Here is a 19,642-nt window from a genome sequence, read left to right as displayed (position 1 = left end):
ACCTCACTCATTGCAGCAGACACGCCTCCTAGCTGACTGCAGATGTAATTGGCAACAGATAAGGTTCATGTACCATTGGCCTATGTCCGCAGCAACAAGATTAGGTATGCTCACCTGGCCAGGTTGACAACTGAATCTAACTAACACAACATATAAAATCCAAAAGGCAAAATGGTAGAAGAAAGTACTACCCATACAGTAATAACTCTAAATGTTAATGGATTGAACTCTCCAATCAAAAGACATAGACTGGCAGAATGGACTAAAAAACAGGACCCATATATATGCTGTCTACAGGAAACACATCTTAGACCCAAAGATAAACATAGGTTGAAAGTGAAAGGTTGGGAAAAGATATTTCATGCAAATAACAATCAGAAAAGAGCAGGAGTAGCTATACTAATATCCAACAAATTAGACTTCAAATGTAAAACAGTTAAAAGAGACAAAGAAGGATACTATGTACTAATAAAAGGAACAATTCAGCATGAAGACATAACAATCATAAATATTTACGCACCGAACCAGAATGCTCCAAAATACATGTTGCAAACGCTGAAAAGAGAAATAGACACATCTACCATAATAGTTGGAGAATTCAATTCCCCACTCCCATCAATGGACAGAACATCTAGACAGAGGATCAATAAAGAAACAGAGAACTTGAATAATACAATAAATGAGCTAGACTTAACAGACATTTATAGACCATTACACCCCACAACAGCAGGATACACCTTTTTCTAAAGTGCTCATGGATCATTCTCAAAGATAGACCATATGCTAGGTCACAAAGCAAGTCTCAATAAGTTTAAAAAGATTGAAATCATACAAAACACTTTCTCAGATCATAAAAAATTGAACTTGGAAATCAATAATAGACAGAGTGCCAGAAAATTCACAAATACGTGGAGGCTCCACAACACACTCTTAAACAACCAGTGGGTCAAGGAAGAAATTACAAGAGAAATCAGTAAATATCTCAAGGCAAATGAAAATGAAAATACAACGTACCAAAACTTATGGGATGGAGCAAAGGCAGTGCTAAGAGGGAAATTTATTGCCCTAAATGCCTACGTCAAAAAGAAGAAAGGGCAAAAATTCAGGAATTAACTCTCCACTTGGAAGAACTAGAGAAAGAACAGCAAACTAACCCCAAAGCAAGCAAAAGGAAAGAAATAACAAAGATTAGAGCAGAAATAAATGAAATTGAGAACATGCCAACAATTGAGAAAATTAATAAAACCAGAAGCTGGTTCTATGAGAAAATGAATAAGACTGATGGACCCTTAGGAAGACTGACAAAAAGAAGAAGAGAGAGGATGCAAATATATAAGATCAGAAATGGAAGAGGTGACATAACCACTGACCCCCCAGAAATAAAGGAAGTAATAACAGAATACTATAAACAACTTATGCTAATAAATACAACAATGTAGATGAAATGGACAAGTTCCTAGAAAGGCATGAACAACCAACTTTGACTTGAGAAGAAATAGACGACCTCAACAAACCAATCACAAGTAAAGAAACTGAATCAGTCATTAAGAAGCACCCCAAAAAGAAAAGTCCAGGACCAGATGGCTTCACATGTGAATTCTACCAAACATTCCAGAAAAAATTAGTGCCAATCCTGCTCAAACTCTTCCAAAAATTTGAAGAAGAGAGAAAGCTACCTAATTCATTCTACAAAGCCAACATCACCCTCATACCAAAGCCAAACAAAGATATTACAAAAAATAAAACTACAGACCAATCTCTCTAATGAATATAGATGCAAAATCCTCAACAAAATTCTAGCAAACCAAATCCAGCAACACATTAAAAGAATTATACATCATGACCAAGTAGGATTCATCCCAGGTATGCAAGGATGGTTCAACATAAGATCAATTAATGTAATACACCATATCAACAAATCAAAGCAGAAAAACCACATGATGATCTCGATTGATGCAGAAAAGGCATTTGACAAAATTCAACATCCTTTCCTGTTGAAAACACTTCAAAGGATAGGAATACAAGGGAACTTCCTTATAATGATAAAAGGAATATATGAAAACCCCACAGCTAATATCATCCTCAATGGGGAAAAACTGAAAACTTTCCCCTTACGATCAGGAACAAGACAAGAATATCCACTATCACCACTGTTATTCAACATTGTGTTGGAAGTTCTAGCCAGAGCAATTAGACAAGAAAAAGAAATGCAAGGCATCAAAATTGGAAAGGAAGAATTAAAACTCTCACTGTTTGCAGATGATATGATACTATATGTCAAAAACCCTGAAAAATCCACAGCAAAACTACTAGAGCTAATAAACAAGTACAGCAAAGTGGCAGGTTACAAGATCAACACTCAAAAATCTGTAATGTTTCTATACACTAGTAATGAACAATTTGAGGGGGAAATCAAGAAACGAATTCCATTTACAGTTGCAACCAAAAGAATAAAATATTTAGGAATGAATTTAACTAAAGAAACAAAAGACCAATACAAAGAAAACTACAAGAAATTGTTAAAAGAAATCACAGAAGAACCAAATAGATAGAAGGGTATACCATGTTCATGAATTGGAAGACTAAATATAGTTAAGATGTCAATTCTACCTAAATTGATTTACAGATTCAATGCAATACCAATCAAAATCCCAACAACTTACTTTTCAGAAATAGAAAAACGAATAAGCAAATTTATCTGGAAGGGCAGGGTGCCCTGAATTGCTAAAAGTATCCTGAGGAAAAACAAATGAAGCCAGAGGTCTCATGCTGCCTGACTTTAAGGCATTTTATGAAGCTACAGTGGTCAAAACAGCATGGTACTGGCATAAAGATAGATATATCGACCAATGGAATCGAATAGAATGTTCAGATATAGATCCTATCATCTATGAACAATTGATCTTTGATAAGACAGTCAAGCCAACTCACCTGGGACAGAACAGTCTCTTCAATAAATGGTGCCTAAGAACTGAATATCCCTATGCAAAAGAATGAAAGAGGATCCATATCTCACACCCTATACAAAAGTTAACTCAAAATGGATCAAAGATCTAAACATTTGGTCCAAGACCATAAAACAGTTAAAACACTTTTGCACATCAAGGATCTTCATCAAAGAAGTAAAAAGACACCCTACACAATGGGAGACAATATTTGGAAATGACATATCAGATAAAGGTCTAGTATCCAGAATTTATAAAGAGATTGTTCAACTCAACAACAAAAAGACAGCCAATCGAATTACAAAATTGAAAAAAGACTTGAACAGACACTTCTCAGAAGAGGAAATACAAATGGCCAAAAGGCTCATGAAGAGATGCTCAACTCTCCTGTCCATTAGAGAAATGCAAATCAAAACCACAATGAGATATCATCTCACACCCACCAGAATGGCCATTATCAACAAAACAGAAAATGACAAGTGCTGGAGAGGATGCGGAGAAAGAGGCACACTTATTCACTGTTGGTGGGAATGTCAAATGGTGCAACCGCTGTAGAAGGCAGTTTGGTGGTTCCTCAAAAAGCTAAATATAGAATTGCCATATGACCCGGCAATACCATTGCTAGGTATCTACTCAAAGGACATAAGGGCAAAGACACAAACAGACAATTGCACACCAATGTTTACAGCAGCATTATTTACAATTGCAAAGAGATGGAAACAGCCAAAATGTCCATCAACAGACGAGTGGCTAAACAAACTGTGGTATATACATATGATGGAATATTATGCAGCTTTAAGACAGAATAAAGTTATGAAGTATGTAACAACATGGCAGGACCTTGAGAACATTATGCTGAGTGAGACTAGCCAAAAACAAAAGGACAAATACTGTACGGTCTCACTGATATGAACTGACATTAGTGAATAAACTTGGAATATTTCATTGGTAACAGAGACCATCAGGAAATAGAAATAGGGTAAGATATTGGGTAATTGGAACTGAAGGGATACAGATTGTGCAACAGGACTGAATGTAAAAACTCAGAAATGGACAGCACAATACTACCTAACTGTAATACAAGTATATTAAAACACTGAATGAAGCTGCATGTGAGAATGATAGAGGGAGGTGGGCTGGGGGCATAAATGAAATCAGAAAGACAGATGTTAAAGACTGAGATGGTATAACTAGGAATGCCTGGAGTGTATAATAATAGTGACTAAATGTACAAATTTTAAAAATGTTTTTGCATGAGGAAGAACAAAGGAATGTCATTACTGCAGGGTGCTGAAAATAGATGGTAATTAATATTTTAAAATTTCACCTTATATGTGAGACTAAAGCAAAAAATGTTTGTTATAAAATTTATATTTTGACTAGTGCATTTCATAATATAACTTATGTAGATAGCTTGATTGAACACCATAAGTACTTGGAATCTTGGGTAAAACATGAGATTTTGTTGGTTTGTCCAGAGTGATGCCCCAATAAAACCCAGAGTGATTTGATCAGTGGGTGGAAAAGTATTTGCAAAGTCCCCTTCGGGGAATGGTGAGAATGGGGAGAAATTCAACTTCCCCAAGTTGAATTCTTGATATTCTCACAAGCAGTGTGGACAACCAAAGCTAAAGGCTGAGCCCCCAGTCTTGGGGTTTGTTCATATGAAACTTAATCCCACAAAGGATAGGTCAAGTCTACTTAAAATTTAGGGCTAAGAGTCACCCCCAGGAGAGCCTCTTTTGTTGCTCTGATGTGGCCTCTCTCTCCAGCCAACACAACAAGCAAACTCGCCACCCTCCCCCTGTCTACGTGGGACATGAGTTCCGGGGGTGTGGACCTTCCTGGCAATGTGGGACAGAAATCCTAGAATGAGCTGAGACTCAGCATCAAGGGACTGAGAAAACTTTCTCGACCAAAAGGGGGAAGAGTGAAATGAGACAAAGTGTCCATGGCTGAGAGATTCCAAACAGAGTTGAGAGGTTATCCTGGAGGTCATTCTTAGGCATTAAGTAGATATCACCTTGTTGTTCAAGATGTAATGGAGAGGCTGGAGGGAACTGCCTGAAAATGTAGAGCTGTGTTCCAATAGCCATGTTTCTTGAGGATGATTGAATAATGATATAGCTTTCACAGTGTGACTGTGTGATTGTGAAAACCTTGTGTCTGTTGCTCCTTTTATCTACCTTGTCAACAGACGAGTAGAACATATGGAATAAAACTAAATAATAGGGGGAACAAATGTTAAAATAAATTTAGTTTGAAATGCTAGTGATCAATGAAAGCAAGGGGTAAGGGGTATGGTATGTATAATCTTTTTTTCTGTTTCTGTTTTATTTCTTTTTCTGTTGTCTTTTTATTTCTTTTTCTGAATTGATGCAAATGTTCTAAGAAATGAGGAATATGCAACTAAGTGATGATGTGAATTACTGATTATATATATAGAACGGAATGATCATGTTAATATTTTAGTTCATTTGTTGTTAATTTTTTTTAATTAAAAAAAAAGTTAAAGTGAAGAGAAAGGGACATAGGGACACGCCTAGCAGGGGGCCCTGGAGAACCTGGGCAGGGGGCCAGTGGTGGGGGCAGGAGCTGCCCATCACTAAGGCCCCTGGAGGCCTTTGCTACGGGACCCGCTGTGAGAAAGGACACATCCTTTTAGCCTTGATGACCTCAAACCCAAGGTTGTAGGCGAGGTCTGGAAAGAGACCCCGTTCCCCTTTCCATGGTAGCTTCAAAGACCCTCCCAGAAGTGTCGTGCCCAGAAAGTGGGGTGCCGAGAGCCAAGACTGAGTGTCCGCTGTGCTCTCAGAGATCTCTCCGTCTGTCCCTGCAGTTTGAGAGGCTGGGGTCTGCGCAAGGCCAGGAGGCAAGGAAGTCCATTGGGATGGACTCGCCAAGGGCCCCCACCCCAGAGGAGGCAGTGGGGGTGGAAGAGGGGAGGGGGTGGGGGCGGGAGGGGCCCCCAGGATACCTCTGGCCTTCAAGGTCAGGTGGCAGTGTGAGTGTGTGGAGGGGAGCTGAGAGCCCTCCACCTTGCATACGGGAGGTGGGCGGGGAACGCGGGAGGGTGTGGGGGTGTGCAGGGCGAGCAGGGGAGGGAGGGCATGCGGTGGGGCCGACAGACTGACAGGAGCTGGGGACATGGGCCTGGGGCGCTGAGCGTGGAGGGGGTGCTGCATGGCCAGGATGAAGGAGGGGGAGGGAAGGGAAGGTCTGGCTGGTGCTTCGGGTGGGACACCCAGTGCCTCTCACCGCCGACCCCCGACTCACCTTCTGCCCCTCAGGCCATGTCTGAGCCAGTGGGTCAGCTCGCACCCCCCTGAGACCCGGGTGGAGGCGCCTAGAGTGGTGGCAGGTGGTGGTGCCTGCGGGCTGATCCTGGGCCCAGCACAGGTGTGGGTGTGGGCACGCCTGGGACATGCAGGAATCGCTACCAAGGATGCTTAGACCCTGTGAGCTGTCAGCGAGGCTGCTGACCTTTAGGAACTGTCAGCTTTCCTGACACCCAGGCACAGGGCATAGCGGGAAATGTGTTTCAGCTCCGGGAGCTGGAACACGAGACCTCCGCCCTCCTGGGGCAGTGGGCACCGCGCCCCTTGCTGTCGAGGTTCCCCAGACAGGTGCAACGACATGAGTGACCAGGTAGGAGGCGGACCCTGGCAGGTGGGGCAGCCAGCAGAGCCCAGAGCTGCCCAGAAGCTTTACCGTGTCTGGCCACGGACTAACAGGAGGCCCCAGGGCAGCCTAGAAGAAAGCGGGGCGAAGGGGGAAGAGGCATGCAGCCAGGTGTGCAGGGTATCTGGTGCCCGCACCACCCACAACAGCCAAAGACATCACCTGAATATTCTCAGCTTCTTGGAAGTGCTACAATCGCTTTGCCAACGGAAAAATAACTGGCTGGGAACCTGATGGGGATTGCATTGACTCTAGGGCTCAGTTGGGGAGAACTGCCCTTTTAGAGTGGGGGGGTCTTCCAGCCCCAGGGTTTGGATGACCCTTCCTTTATTTAGGTCTTTTTCAGCACACTCAGAACGCTCTGTGGTGTGCTGGTGCTGATTTCTCCCATCTGCAACTCAAATTGTTTCTAAATATCTGGATGCTGTTGTAAATGGGATTATTTTAAATTTCGTTTACCATTTTTATTTGTTCCTGGTCTATAGAATCCGATGGATTTTTTTTGTCTGTTGACCTTATTGGTGCCCAGTGACCTTGTTAATTCTGCGATGGTGTCTACAGATTCCTCAGGGTTTTCTCCATATGTCCTGGAGGCATCTGCCAATAGTCTCGGTTTCACTGACTTCCCTCCGATCCTTACACCGAGTGGCTGGGGCAGGTGAGGGGCGTGAGCATGTGCGCTTGCTTCCTTCTGTGTCCCCTCCCTTTTGGCGAGCCTCCATTGCACCGAGACCAAGCACTAGTGCCAGGTCCCCAGGCCAAGGGCCGGAGCCTTTGCCCTGCTGGACACAGGCGGGGGGCTGGGCCAAGACAGCGGGGAACAGGGTTCCCATCGGCCCAGGCTGACTAGTGCCCTGACATCCCCTCCTCCACCCCTCTATTTCCTTCCACTGTGTCTCTTAGTTTCCATGGCAACCATTCCAGAAAACCAATTATTCATGAAATTTTAAAAGCCGAAACAGGCAAGGTAGCCAGCACCAGTCACTTCCTGGTGGACCACCCTGCCTGCTGGTCTCCAGCTGTGGTGCTCACCTGCTCCCTGGCTGGTTGCAACCTGGAATGACGTCCACTCAGGTTGGAGGGAGCAGCAGGCAGCAGATGGTGAGATTCTGGAAGGCTGTCTGCCCCTCCCTCCAGGTGGCACACCACCCAGGGGCACACGCTATCAGGAGTGGGCGGTAGCCAGGTAGGACCAGCCAGAGTCTGGTGGATGCTGGGGGAGACAGATGTGCCACTGGGTGATGGGACTTGAGGTCCTGTGGCCTGCTGGTGGTCGAGGACAGAGCACGTGACAGCCTGGGAGGGTGCAGAACATGTGAGGATCCCTGGAACCGGCCTGGTCCCTGTCCGGGACTCCCGAGGTGAGGCGTGCCTTTAGGTCCAAGCCAGGTGGTGCTGTTCGGCTAACAATGCGGGGACAGACCCCACCACCACCACCCGAGCCCCGTCTCTGCCTCCAGACATGGGGGTGCCACTGCTTCCTGCAGCCGTGGCCCAAGAGACTGCACGGGGTGTCCCACAGAAGGGGCTTGGCCAGTGTGGACGTCCGGGGTAATAAAGAGGAACGAGGGGAGGGGAGTGTTTGGAAAAATAAAGATGAGAGAATGAACTGATATGGACCCAGCCAGGGTCAACCAGAAGTGTTCTGCCAAGTGGAAGGAGCTAGGCCCAAGGAGGGCAGCTAGTGGCTCCATTCACAGGAGGTTCTGGAAGAAGCAGGACCAGTCTTTGTGCTAGAACCGGGACGGGGACGGAAAGGATGAGCCTGGGGGACTTCTGACTTGATGGAAGGGGTCCTAGTGCTGTGTTGCGGGGAGGGCAGGCTTGTCAGAACCCAGAGACTCCAACAACTAAGACGTGGCTTTTATTGCTTATAAATTACAACTCAATTTAAACAGTTGCCAGGCCTCTCCCAGCCTCCCAGGCGCCTCCCCCCAGCCCTGGGATGGAGGTGTCTTTGGCAGCCAGTCTGCTCTTGGGTGGGGCCCATACTGGATGCCAGCAGACTCCAGCGGCCTCGCCCCACTGGCTCCCACCCCAGCTCCCCAACAATGAGCTGATGGGACTGGGGAGCCCCGAGCCGTGGAGAGCAGCTTTGCAGCATGGCGGGCAGGGATTACATGTTGGAGCGGCCATCAGCCCCGGTCCAGTGTCCAGCTGACGCCCCTGCCCTGCAGACCGGGTGAGCCGGTTGCTCAGAGTAACCTGCCCAGGACCCTGCCCATCCCACATGCAGGGGGCCAAGCCTCCCGCTGCACCTGCCGGAACCCCCAGGCAAGTGACCCAAGAGAAGGCCCTGGGTCCTCTAGGGGGGGCTGCGCCGGACTGGTGGACCTGGGGACACCAACCCCCCCGACCCAAGGCACCAGAGTCCGATAACAAGGAGTTTTATCCCGCAGGACTGCCGTCCCAGGTCTGCAGTTGCCTAATTGTGAAGGCAATTAACTCAGCACCCTCAGGATTACCAAACGGCTAACTGGGCCTGTAATTACACCCGCGCTGTGGCTGACCGGGTGGGCAGTGCGTTGTTACACAAGTCACTGTGGATGCGAGTTTGTACCCAAGAGAAGGCCTGGGAGGGGGTGGAGGAAGTCACAGGGAGCTGGGCCCAGGCTGCTTATCCCTAGGTGTGGCCCCTCAGCAGGCCCGGGGGGTTCAGGGCAGGCGTGGGGGCTGCTTTGGTAGCCAGTCTGGAGCTGGGACAGGGGCTTGTTCCCCTCCAGGGTCCTGAGGGCAGGCTGAGGCCTGTGGACTTTTTCCTGGACTCACTGAGGGGAACTCACCCTGATCCCCAGGTAGGCTAGGTGTTCTGGCTGCAAAACTGCACCCCAAGCTCACATCCAACCGCCGGCACCGCGGTACCTTCAAAGGCCCCCTCGCCGCGCCCTCTGCACATCGCCGACTGACCCTGCACCACACGTGGACTGTCACCCAGGTGCCCAGGTGCCCAGGTGCCCAGGAAAGCCTAGGTCCCCACATTAGAGCAGGTGGCTTGTCTCCATGAAGGGGAGGTCCCCGAAGGCCACATGCCACGACCCCTCTTGGGCACCTGCACCCCCATACATGCCTGCTTGGTGCCCCTCACCTGGGGCCTTGAGCCCGCCCCCACCCTCGGCCTGAACACACACTCATCCTTCTCTGCTTACACCCCAACACCTAAGTTATTAGTTGGCCCTGGCATCAGGAGGTGGGGGTGGAGAGAAGTCCAGAGACCCCCCCACTCCCTAGGGCATGTTTCCCAGGTGGTTTCGCTGGCTTGATGGAAGCTTCTGTCACGCAGAAGGGAAACGAACAGAAATAGAGTGACTCAGCCCTGTCCCTCGCACTCCAGAAGAGAAAGTGCCCAGGCCTGCCATAGGGGTGGACCCTGCACAGCACCAAGTGCCACGGACCCCAGGTCTGTGCCACAGCCCGGAGGACTCGCCTGGATACGGGGCACGAAAGGAACTGGACGAACAAGAATGCCCGTGCTTCAGTGCTCACAAACCGGCATCCTTTCCCTGATTTACCTAGTGCCACGCTGTTTGCATTTTGGGGCTTTTTGTTGGTGACGGGGCTCTTTACAGTGTCCCCCAGCACAGGGCTGAAGTGCTGTCTAGTGCTCCTAAGCTGTGAGGCTGCAACGTGCCACACAGAGAAAAAGCGCGTTGGATCAGCTTCGTGCAGGCAGGAGTTGTAGCGCTCCTGGGCATATGTTCAACTGAATGCAGTTAATGAATCAGTTTATACTAAATGAAGTGTCTTTAAACAAAACCACTCAAAACAAGGTTATGTGTTTTCGGTTGATGAAGGTGTTGTGACCACACGCTCGCAGGAACCCAGCCCTGTACTTCCCCAGGAGCCATGGGCCAGTATCTGTGGGTTCAGTGTTTGCAGTGACTTTATAGCACAGAATTTCCATGAGCAATGGAAAGCAACAGAGCTGGGGGGATACAGAGGCTTCTGGGGCTCACAATTCTCCAGGTATGAGCAGGGGCCCCTGCTTCAGAATCCCAGGGAAGCCTGTGCAAGGAGCAGACTTCCTGACCCTTCACGATGCTGGACAACTAGCCACAAAGAGTTCTGACCTCAACCCCACACAAAACTGAAGAATTAACTGGAGATGGATCATAACTAATTTGAGATGGATTATAGGGGTAGGCATATAAAACTTAAAGATTCCAGAAGAGGGACTTAGTTCGCCCCTGCTCCATGGAACGACTAGAGAAGTGACAGAAAAATGACCTGGACAGTGGTTCCAGGTGTGAGTGACCAAAGAGGGACCTCTACACTATATAAGGAGGCCCTGGATGAAAAAGCGGAGAAATTGGACAGAGAATGGGGTGATTGTGTGGTAGCACATAGGAAGGCGGGGGTCCCAAAGGCATGGGAAGCCTGCGCTCCTGCCTGCCCCCGCAGCTAGCTGGGGAGATCTTCCCTCTCAGCTCCACAGCTGGGGGTCCCCATGGAGAGCAGGAAGCCAGCAGACTTGGTTTGCTGAGCACAAAGCTTCCAGCCAGTGCACAGTGACTGGGGGCCTCCTTTTGGAGGAGGGGGATATGCAGAGTGGAGGCGGTCTGACAGTTGGCCAGCCAAAGAGATCTGTTGTGTCCTGCTACGGCTTCCTTTCCCCATGGAGACCTGGAGCCCTCAGGTGTGCTCGGGCAGAGAGGCATGACCGAGGAAGCCGGCCGAACTGAACGTTGTGCTGCACTGCCTGGCATTTCTGGGTTGGCTGAGGGCAGGGGCAGCTGACACATACCCAGCCTCACAGCCCAAGGTCATCCCAAATGGGAGCCTAGGGTCACCAGCCCCATTAAGCCCCCAAGTGGATTCTCTGCCAAGGTGCACACCGCCCACCGAAACCAGCAGCCCCAGCTGCAATTGCCCCGGGTCTCCATCCAGCTCAGCTAGTAGCCGCAGTCAGCGCGAGGTGGGGCTGAGCGGAAGAGAAGGCCCAACAGTGCCACCTTCTGGGAAGAAACAGAAAATGCAGTCTGGCAAACTGCCTATCTGTAGCTTCAAACAGATCCTTGAGTAGAGTTGCATTCCCTGCATGAATCTAGGCCTGGTTTGGTGGGAAATTACTGACAAACCAAGAGCAAAAGGAGACTATTTTTTTTTTTTTTTAAAAGGAGACTTTTAATGCAAACCCAAGCAAATACAAAACTTTAAATGACTGAGGGAGATCAACTTTCAGAATAACCCTATCAAGACAATCAAGTGCCCTGAAGCCCACAGAAAATGACAAAGCACATGAAGCAGGCAGACATGGCCCAGCCAAATGACCAAATTAAAACACCGGAGGGGACACAGAATTTGGAACTAATCAAAGACATTCACACAATTCTCCTAAATTCAGTGGGTTGGCTAATGACATAAAGGATATCAAGAAGATACTAGAAGAGCATAAAGGAGGATATAAAAGGATAAACAGAAAAAGAGTGGATCTCCCAGAAATGAAAGATACTGTAGATCAAATTAAAAATATACTAGGGACACACAACAGCAGATTGGAAGATACAGAAGAAAGAATAAGAAAACTAAAGGACAGGACAACTGCATTTGAATGCACAAAAGAACAAATGGCAAAAAAGATGGAAAAATTGGAATTGGATCTCAGGGAAATGATGGACAACAGAAAATATAAAAACATAAGAATCATCTGGTGTCCCAGAAAAAGAGAAGAATAAAGGGTTATGTCCCAGTTTGAAAGGATGATGTGCCCTAGAAAAGCCATATTTAATCCTGGTCCATCTTGTGGAGACAGCTGTTTATTTTAATCCCTACTTAGTACCATAGGTTGAAAACTTGATTAGATTACATCCACATAGATGCGACACACCAAATTGTGGGTATTAACCTTTGATTAAAGGGAGCTGTGACTCCACCATTCCAGGTGGGTCTTCATTAGTTCACTGGAATCCTTTAAAAGAGGAAGCATTTTGGAAAAAGCTTCAAAGCCATGACAGAGCTGAGAGAGCCACGAGAACCATAAGGGCCAACTCAGCCAGAGAGCTTTCGAGATGAAGAAGGAATATGCTCCTGGGGAAGCTTCATGAAACAAGAAGCCTGGAGAGAAAGCTAGCAGATGTTGCCATGTTCACCATGTGCTTTTCCAGTTGAGAGAGAAGCCCTGAATGTCATCGCCCTTCTTGAACCGAGGTATCTTTCTCTGGATGCCTTAGATTGGACATTTCTATAGCTTTGCTTTAATGTGGACATTTTCACAGCCTTAGAACTGTAGACTTGCAATTTAATGAATTTCCCTTTTTAAAAGCTGTTCCATTTCTGGTATACTGCATTCTGGCAGCTAGCAACTAGAACAGGCTAGGAAGATTAGTTGATGAGATAATGGGGAAAACTTACCAACCTTTATAAAAGACATAAATATGAAAATCAAAGAAGTCTAAAGAACTCCAAATAGAATAAATCCAAATAGACCCATTCCAAGACACATATTAATTAGACTCTCAAATGCTGAAGAAAAGCAGAAGGTCCTAAGAGCAGCAAGAGAAAAGTGATTCACCACATACAAGGAAAGACACATAAGACCGGGTTTGGACTACTTAACGGCACCATGGAAGTGAGAAGGCAGCTGGTATGATATATTAAAGATTCTGAAAGAGAAGGATTTCCAAACACGAATTCTTTATCTAGAAGAGTTGTCCTTTAGGATTGAAGGAAAGATGAAAATTTTCACAGACAAACAAAGACTGAGAGAATTAGTCATCAAGAGACTTGCCCTACAAGAAATACTAAAGGGAGTTCTGTCAGCTGAAAAAAAAAAAAAAGACAGGAGAGCAAGGTCTGGTGAAGAGTCCAGAATTGAAGAGTACCAGTAAGGGTAATTCAAAGAATAAAAATAAAGAGAGGGAAAAGAATATATAGATCTGACAAAGAAAAACTAAAGGACAAGATGGTAGATTCAAGAACTGCTTTTAGACTAATGACACCAAATGTTAATGGACTAAATTCACCAATTAACAGATACAGACTGGCAGAATGGACTAAAAAATATAATCTATCTATATGCTGTTTATAAGAGACGCATCTTAGACCCAATGACACAAATAGATTAAAAGTGAAATGATAGATAAAGAAGTTCTATGCAAACTGTAACCAAAAGAAAACAGGAGTATTTATATTAATATCAGATAAAATAGACTTTAAATGTAAAAACATCACAAGAGACAAAGAAGACATTGCATATTAAAGGGAGACGTCACCAAGAGGAAATAACGACCATATATATTTACACTCCCAATCACGGAGCTCCAAAATACATAAGGCAAACTTGGCAAAACTGAAGGGTGACATTTCAACAACAATAGTAGGAGACTACAACACACCACTCTCCACTATAGATAGAATAACCAGACAGAAGATCAACAAGGAAATAGAGAACCTGAACAATATGATAAATGAATTAGACCTAATGCGACATATATAAATCATTACACCCCCAAACACCAGGATAAAGATTCTTCTCTAGTGCACATGGAATGTTCTCCAGGACAGATCATATGCTGGTGCATAAAACAAGTCTTTTTTAATTAAAAAAAGATTAAAATTATCCAAAGCACTTTCTCTGATGAAAATGGACTGAAGCTGGAAATTAATAATGCCCCAAAAGTTTTCACATATATATGGAGATTAACAAAGATTGCTAGAGAAATGGGTAAATCTGGAGACAAATGATAATGAGAATAAAATATATCAGAACTTATGGGATATGGCAAAGGCAGTGCTAAGAGGGAAATTTATTGCCCTAAATTCCTAATTAAAAAAGAGGAAAGAGTAAAACTTGAGGACTTAAAGGTTCACCTGGAAAAATTCGAGAAAGAAAAGCAAACTAACACCAAAACAAATAAAAGAAGACAAATAATAAAGTTGAAAGCGGAAATAAACAAACTGGAGTACAGTAAAACAATAGAAGGAATCAACAAAACCAAAATTTAGTTCTTTGAGAAAATCAATAATATTGATGGACTCCTGGCTAGGCTGACAAAGGAAAAAAAAGAGAGAGAGAGAAGACGTAAATAAACAAAATCAGATGAGATGGGAGGTTGTTATCATGGGACCTGAAGAAATTTTTAAAAATTCTAATTTTTAAAAATTCAACTATATGCCAATAAACTTATTTAAAATGGACAAATTCCTAGAGACACACAAACTACCTATACTGACTTGAGAAGAAATAGAAGAGCTCAACAAACCAATCACAATAAAGAGATTCAATCAGTCATCAAAAAATCTTCCTACAAAGAAACGCCCAGGGCCAGATGGCTTCACTGGGTAATTTCATCAAACATTCTAAAAAGAGCTAACACCAATCCTGCTCAAAGTCTTCCAAAAATGCTGAGGAAAAGAGAACACTAACTCATTTTATGAAGCTAACTTCTCTCTAATACCAAAACCAGATAAAGATGCTACAAGAAAGGAAAACTACAGACCAATCTCCCTAAAAACATAGATGCAGAAATTCTCCACAAAATATTAGCAAATCAAATCCAACAACACATTAAAAGAATTATACATCATGACTGTTCTGGTTTGCTAAAGCTGCCAGAATGCAATGTATCAGAAATGGAACAGCTTTTAGAAAGGGAATTTATGAAGTTTATAGTTGGAAGGCCATGAAAATGTTCAAGTTAAGGCACCAACAAGAGGTTACCTTCAGTCAAGAAAGGCTGATGCCATCTGGAACACCTCTGTCAGCTGGGAAGGCGCATGGCTGGCATCTGCTGGTTCTTTTGTTCCTGGGCTCTGTTGCTTTCAGCCTTTGTTCCTGTGGGGGTTCCTCACTTGGCTTCTCTGGGGCTGGCTTTCATCTCTTGGCTTCCCTTGGCTCTCTCCAGGTTCTGGCTTGCTTAGCATCTCATGGGAAGGCACACAGCAACATCTGCTGAGCTCTGCCCATGTCTAGGCATCTGCTCTCTGTCAGCCCTCCATGCATCTCCAAACATCCCTGTCTCTGTCAGTTCAAAAGCAGTTGTTCTCCAAGCATCTACATCTGAGGTTTCTACAAAATGTTTCCCCTTTTAAAGGGCTCTCATAAACTAATCAAGAGCCATCTTGAATGGGTGGAGTCACATTTCCATCTAATCAAAAGGTCAGACCCACAATTGGGTGTGTCACATCGCCATGGAAGCAATCTAACCAAAAGGTCACACCCACAATTGTGTGTATCTTATCTCTACGGAAACAGTCCAAAGTTCCCCATCCTAAGCAACAGGTCTTGCCCCACAATTTGGATCAAGATTAAAACATGGCTTTTCTGGGGGGTACATAATAGCTTCAAACCAGGACAATGACCAAGTGGGGTTTACACCAGGAATGCAAGGGTGATGCAACACAACAAAATCAATCAACATAATTCTTCCCATTAATAAATTGAAAGGGAAAGAAAAGATCACATGATCATCTTGATTGATGCTGAGAAACCATTTGACAAAATTCAGCATCCTTTCCTGATAAAAACACTTCAAATGTTAAGAAACTTACCCGTTATCATAAAGGACATATATGAAAAACCCATAGCCAGCTTCATATTTAATGGTGAGGAGACTGCAAGCATTCCCCTTAAGATCAGGAATGAAACAAGGATATAGATTGTCACCACTATTATTCAACATTGTATTAGAAGTCCTAGCTGGAGCAATTAGACAGGAGAAAGAAATAAAAAAGTATTCAAATTGGAAAGGAAAAGTAAAATTGTCATTGTTTGCCTAGTCCTGTGTTTAGAAACCCCTGAGAAATCCATAACAAATCTATTTGAGCTAATAAATTCCATAAACTGACAGGATGTAAGATTACTGTACAAAAATCAGTAATGTTTCTATAAACAAGCAATGACCTGAGGAGACAATTAAAAAAATTCCATTCAAAATAGTGAGAAAAAGAATCAAGTGTCTAAGAATAAGCCTAAGCAGGCATGTCAAGTACTTACATAAAGAAAAATGACAAAACATTGCTAAAGGAAATAAAAGTGACCTGAAACAGATGGAAAGACATTCCGTGCTCATGGATAAGAAAGTTTAATGTCATTAAGATATCACTTCTACCCAAATTGATCTACAGATTCATCGCAATATCAATCAAAATCCCAACAATCTATTTTGAAGACTTGTAAAAGCTAGTATTAAATTCATTTTAAGGGAAAGAGATCCTAAATAGCTAAAGATACTCTAAAAGAGAAGATCAAAGTGGGAGGACTATCACTTCCTGACTTTAAAGCTTATTATAAAGCCACAGTGGTCAAAACAGCGTGGCACTAGCACAAAGACAGAAGTATCAACCAATGGAACAGAATCGAGAGTGCAGTGATGGACCACAAATCTATGGACATTTGATCTTCAGTAAGGCCCCCAAATCCACTAAACTTGGATAGAATAGTCTTTTCAATAAATGGACTGAATGAAGGAGGACCCCTATATTTTACACCCTATACAAAAATGGATTAAAGACCTAAATGTAAGAGCCAGGACCATAAAACTTCTAGAATGAAATGCAGGGAAACAACTTCAAGATCTAGTAACAGGAGGTAGCTTTTTAAATTTTATACCTAAATTACAAGCAACAAAGAGAAAATAGATAAACAGGAACTCCTTAAGATTAAGAGTTTCTGTACCCCAGAGGACACTGTCAAAGAGGTGAAGAGGAAATGAACTCAATGGGAGAAAGTATTTGGAAACCACATATGGATAAGGTTTTGATATCTAGTATATATATATATATAAAGAAATAATACAACTCAACAACAAAAGAACCAAGAACCCAATTATAAAACAGGCCAAGGATACGAATAGACACTTTTCCAAGGACCAAGTACAGATGGCTAAGCAGCACATGAAGAGACGCTCATTTTCATTAGCTATAAGGGAAATGCAAATCAAAACTACAAGGAGATATCACCTCACAACTATAAGAATGGCTTAGCTATTAAACAAACAGGAAACTACAGATGTTGGAGAGGATGTGGAGAAATTGGAACACTTATTCACTGCTGGTGGGAATGTACAATGGTACAGCTGCTATGGAAGACAGTCCAGTGGTTCCTCAGAAAACTAAATATTGAGTTGCCCTATGACTCAGCAATAGCAATAGAGCTGAGGGCAGCGACATAAACAGATATCTGCACACCAATGATCACAGTGGCACTATTCACAATTGCCAAAAGATGGAAACAATCCAAGTTCCTATCAACAGATGAGTAGGTAAACAAAATGCGGTATATACACGACAGAATGTTGTGCAGCAGTGAGACAAAATGAGGTCCCAAAACATATGACAATGTGGTTGAACCTTGAGAACATTATGCTGAGTGAAATAATTCAAACACAAAAGGACAGATACTGTATTATTTCACTATTATGATTCTGGTAAATGTACTCTGATAGGTTGCATTGTAGACACAGCAGAGCTAGAGATGCACAGAGGCTGGAGAAGGGGGTAATGATACCCAAAAAGGTTGAACTTAAATGTAAGGGAATGGATAGAAGTAATGTTAACTAATTAGTGGTGTTATAAGTAACATTACCATATTGAGGGTGAATATGATTGAAAGGAGAGGTACGGTGCCATGTATCCCATTGATTAAATTTATGATTATAAATAAGTTCCCACATGAACTATTTCAAATGGTTCAACAGTGGACAAGGAGTCAACAGTAGAATGATATGGGGGGAGAAACTAAACATGCATGCTGTGGCCAATAATTTACAGGAAGACATCAATGGTACCACAGCACTAACAGGGGCAACTAATTGGTGGGGGGGGACAAGTGATAAGGGGTAGTTTTGATTTGATAGTTGGTAATGTTGTGTTTGCCAATTCTCTGTCATTATGGACCAGTGAAAATTGTCTAGAGTTGAGAGTTCTGCTAATTGTACAATCAAAGATGCTGTAAGACATGGTTTGTTTGTTTTGGACATCATCCATCATGCCCAACAGACGGAGGGAGCTGAAGGGTGCAATGACACAGAAGCACAATGGAGAACTGTGATGCATTTATATGATGGGATGCGGTGCTGCTACAAAAAGAAGGACGTCAAGGGGCACACAAAGAACTGAATAAACCTTGGTGTGTTGTGCAAAATAAGCCAGAAACAAAAGAACAAATATGCTAAGGTCTCTCTCAGAAAATAGTTATAATAGAAGCCTGAATTGTGAGCACACAGACCACATTTGGTCTGAAGTTGTGGCTGTATTTCTGGATTCTGAGACACTGAACTATATGTGTATCAGCTGGTATTTCCCTGGAACTTTGAGAAGCTCTGTGATGCCTGGGTCCCAGAAATGGAGTGCTGCAGTCCTGAAAATTAGCACAGCTCTATACAATAACAGTTAAAGTAACCAAAAAAGAGATCAGGCCTCAGAGTTAAAAAACAAAGGCAATCTGGCAATATCCAAGGTAAATCAGAATACAGGGTAAAAGTTGGTAGTGTATGCACTCTAGACTTTTACCTATGGCATGAGACCAAAGGCAGAGGTTTATTGGGTCTAGAACCTAAGTTTTTTGTAACACATACTCTAAATCAACCTGTCTGTGTAGCTCATTTAAATAACCCGAACTCCTGGAGTCCAGAACGGGAACAAGGCCTAATAGCCTGTATAGCTTAATTTGATACACAGATACATCTCAGAGTATGGTAGGCTGATAATTTTAGAAGTATTGGTATGGTCCCTTGAAGGTCCGAAGAAAAAATATATACATATGAAACCATTAAACTTTCCCATCTGGGAAATCCCGCAACCATTGGAGACTCCCAAGAAAATAGGCCAAACCCTGGATTTTGAAGCCTGCCCTTATGAAACTTATTTCTGTAGAGGAAACGCTAAGGCTATGTAAAACAAAGTCTAAGAGTTGCTTCCAGGAAACCTCTTTTATTGATCAGATATGGTCTCTCTCTAAGCTCAACTCTGCAAGGAAAATCATTACCCCTACATGGGACATGACATTCAGGGATGAAAGTCACCTTGGAAATGTGGGGCATGACTCTCAGGGATGAGTCTGGCCCTGGCATCATGGGATT

General features: G+C 43.9%; 1 pseudogene; it reads left to right on the top strand.

Moving 5' to 3' along the window:
- Positions 1–8,728: 8,728 nt before the first annotated feature.
- The window catches only part of LOC143680689 (inositol hexakisphosphate and diphosphoinositol-pentakisphosphate kinase 2-like), a 40,809-nt pseudogene continuing 29,895 nt past the window's right edge, over positions 8,729–19,642 (top strand).

This window comes from Tamandua tetradactyla, chromosome 1, assembly GCF_023851605.1.
Source record: "Tamandua tetradactyla isolate mTamTet1 chromosome 1, mTamTet1.pri, whole genome shotgun sequence".
NCBI lineage: Eukaryota > Metazoa > Chordata > Mammalia > Pilosa > Myrmecophagidae > Tamandua > Tamandua tetradactyla.
This window is presented reverse-complemented; position numbering and strand designations above follow the sequence as displayed.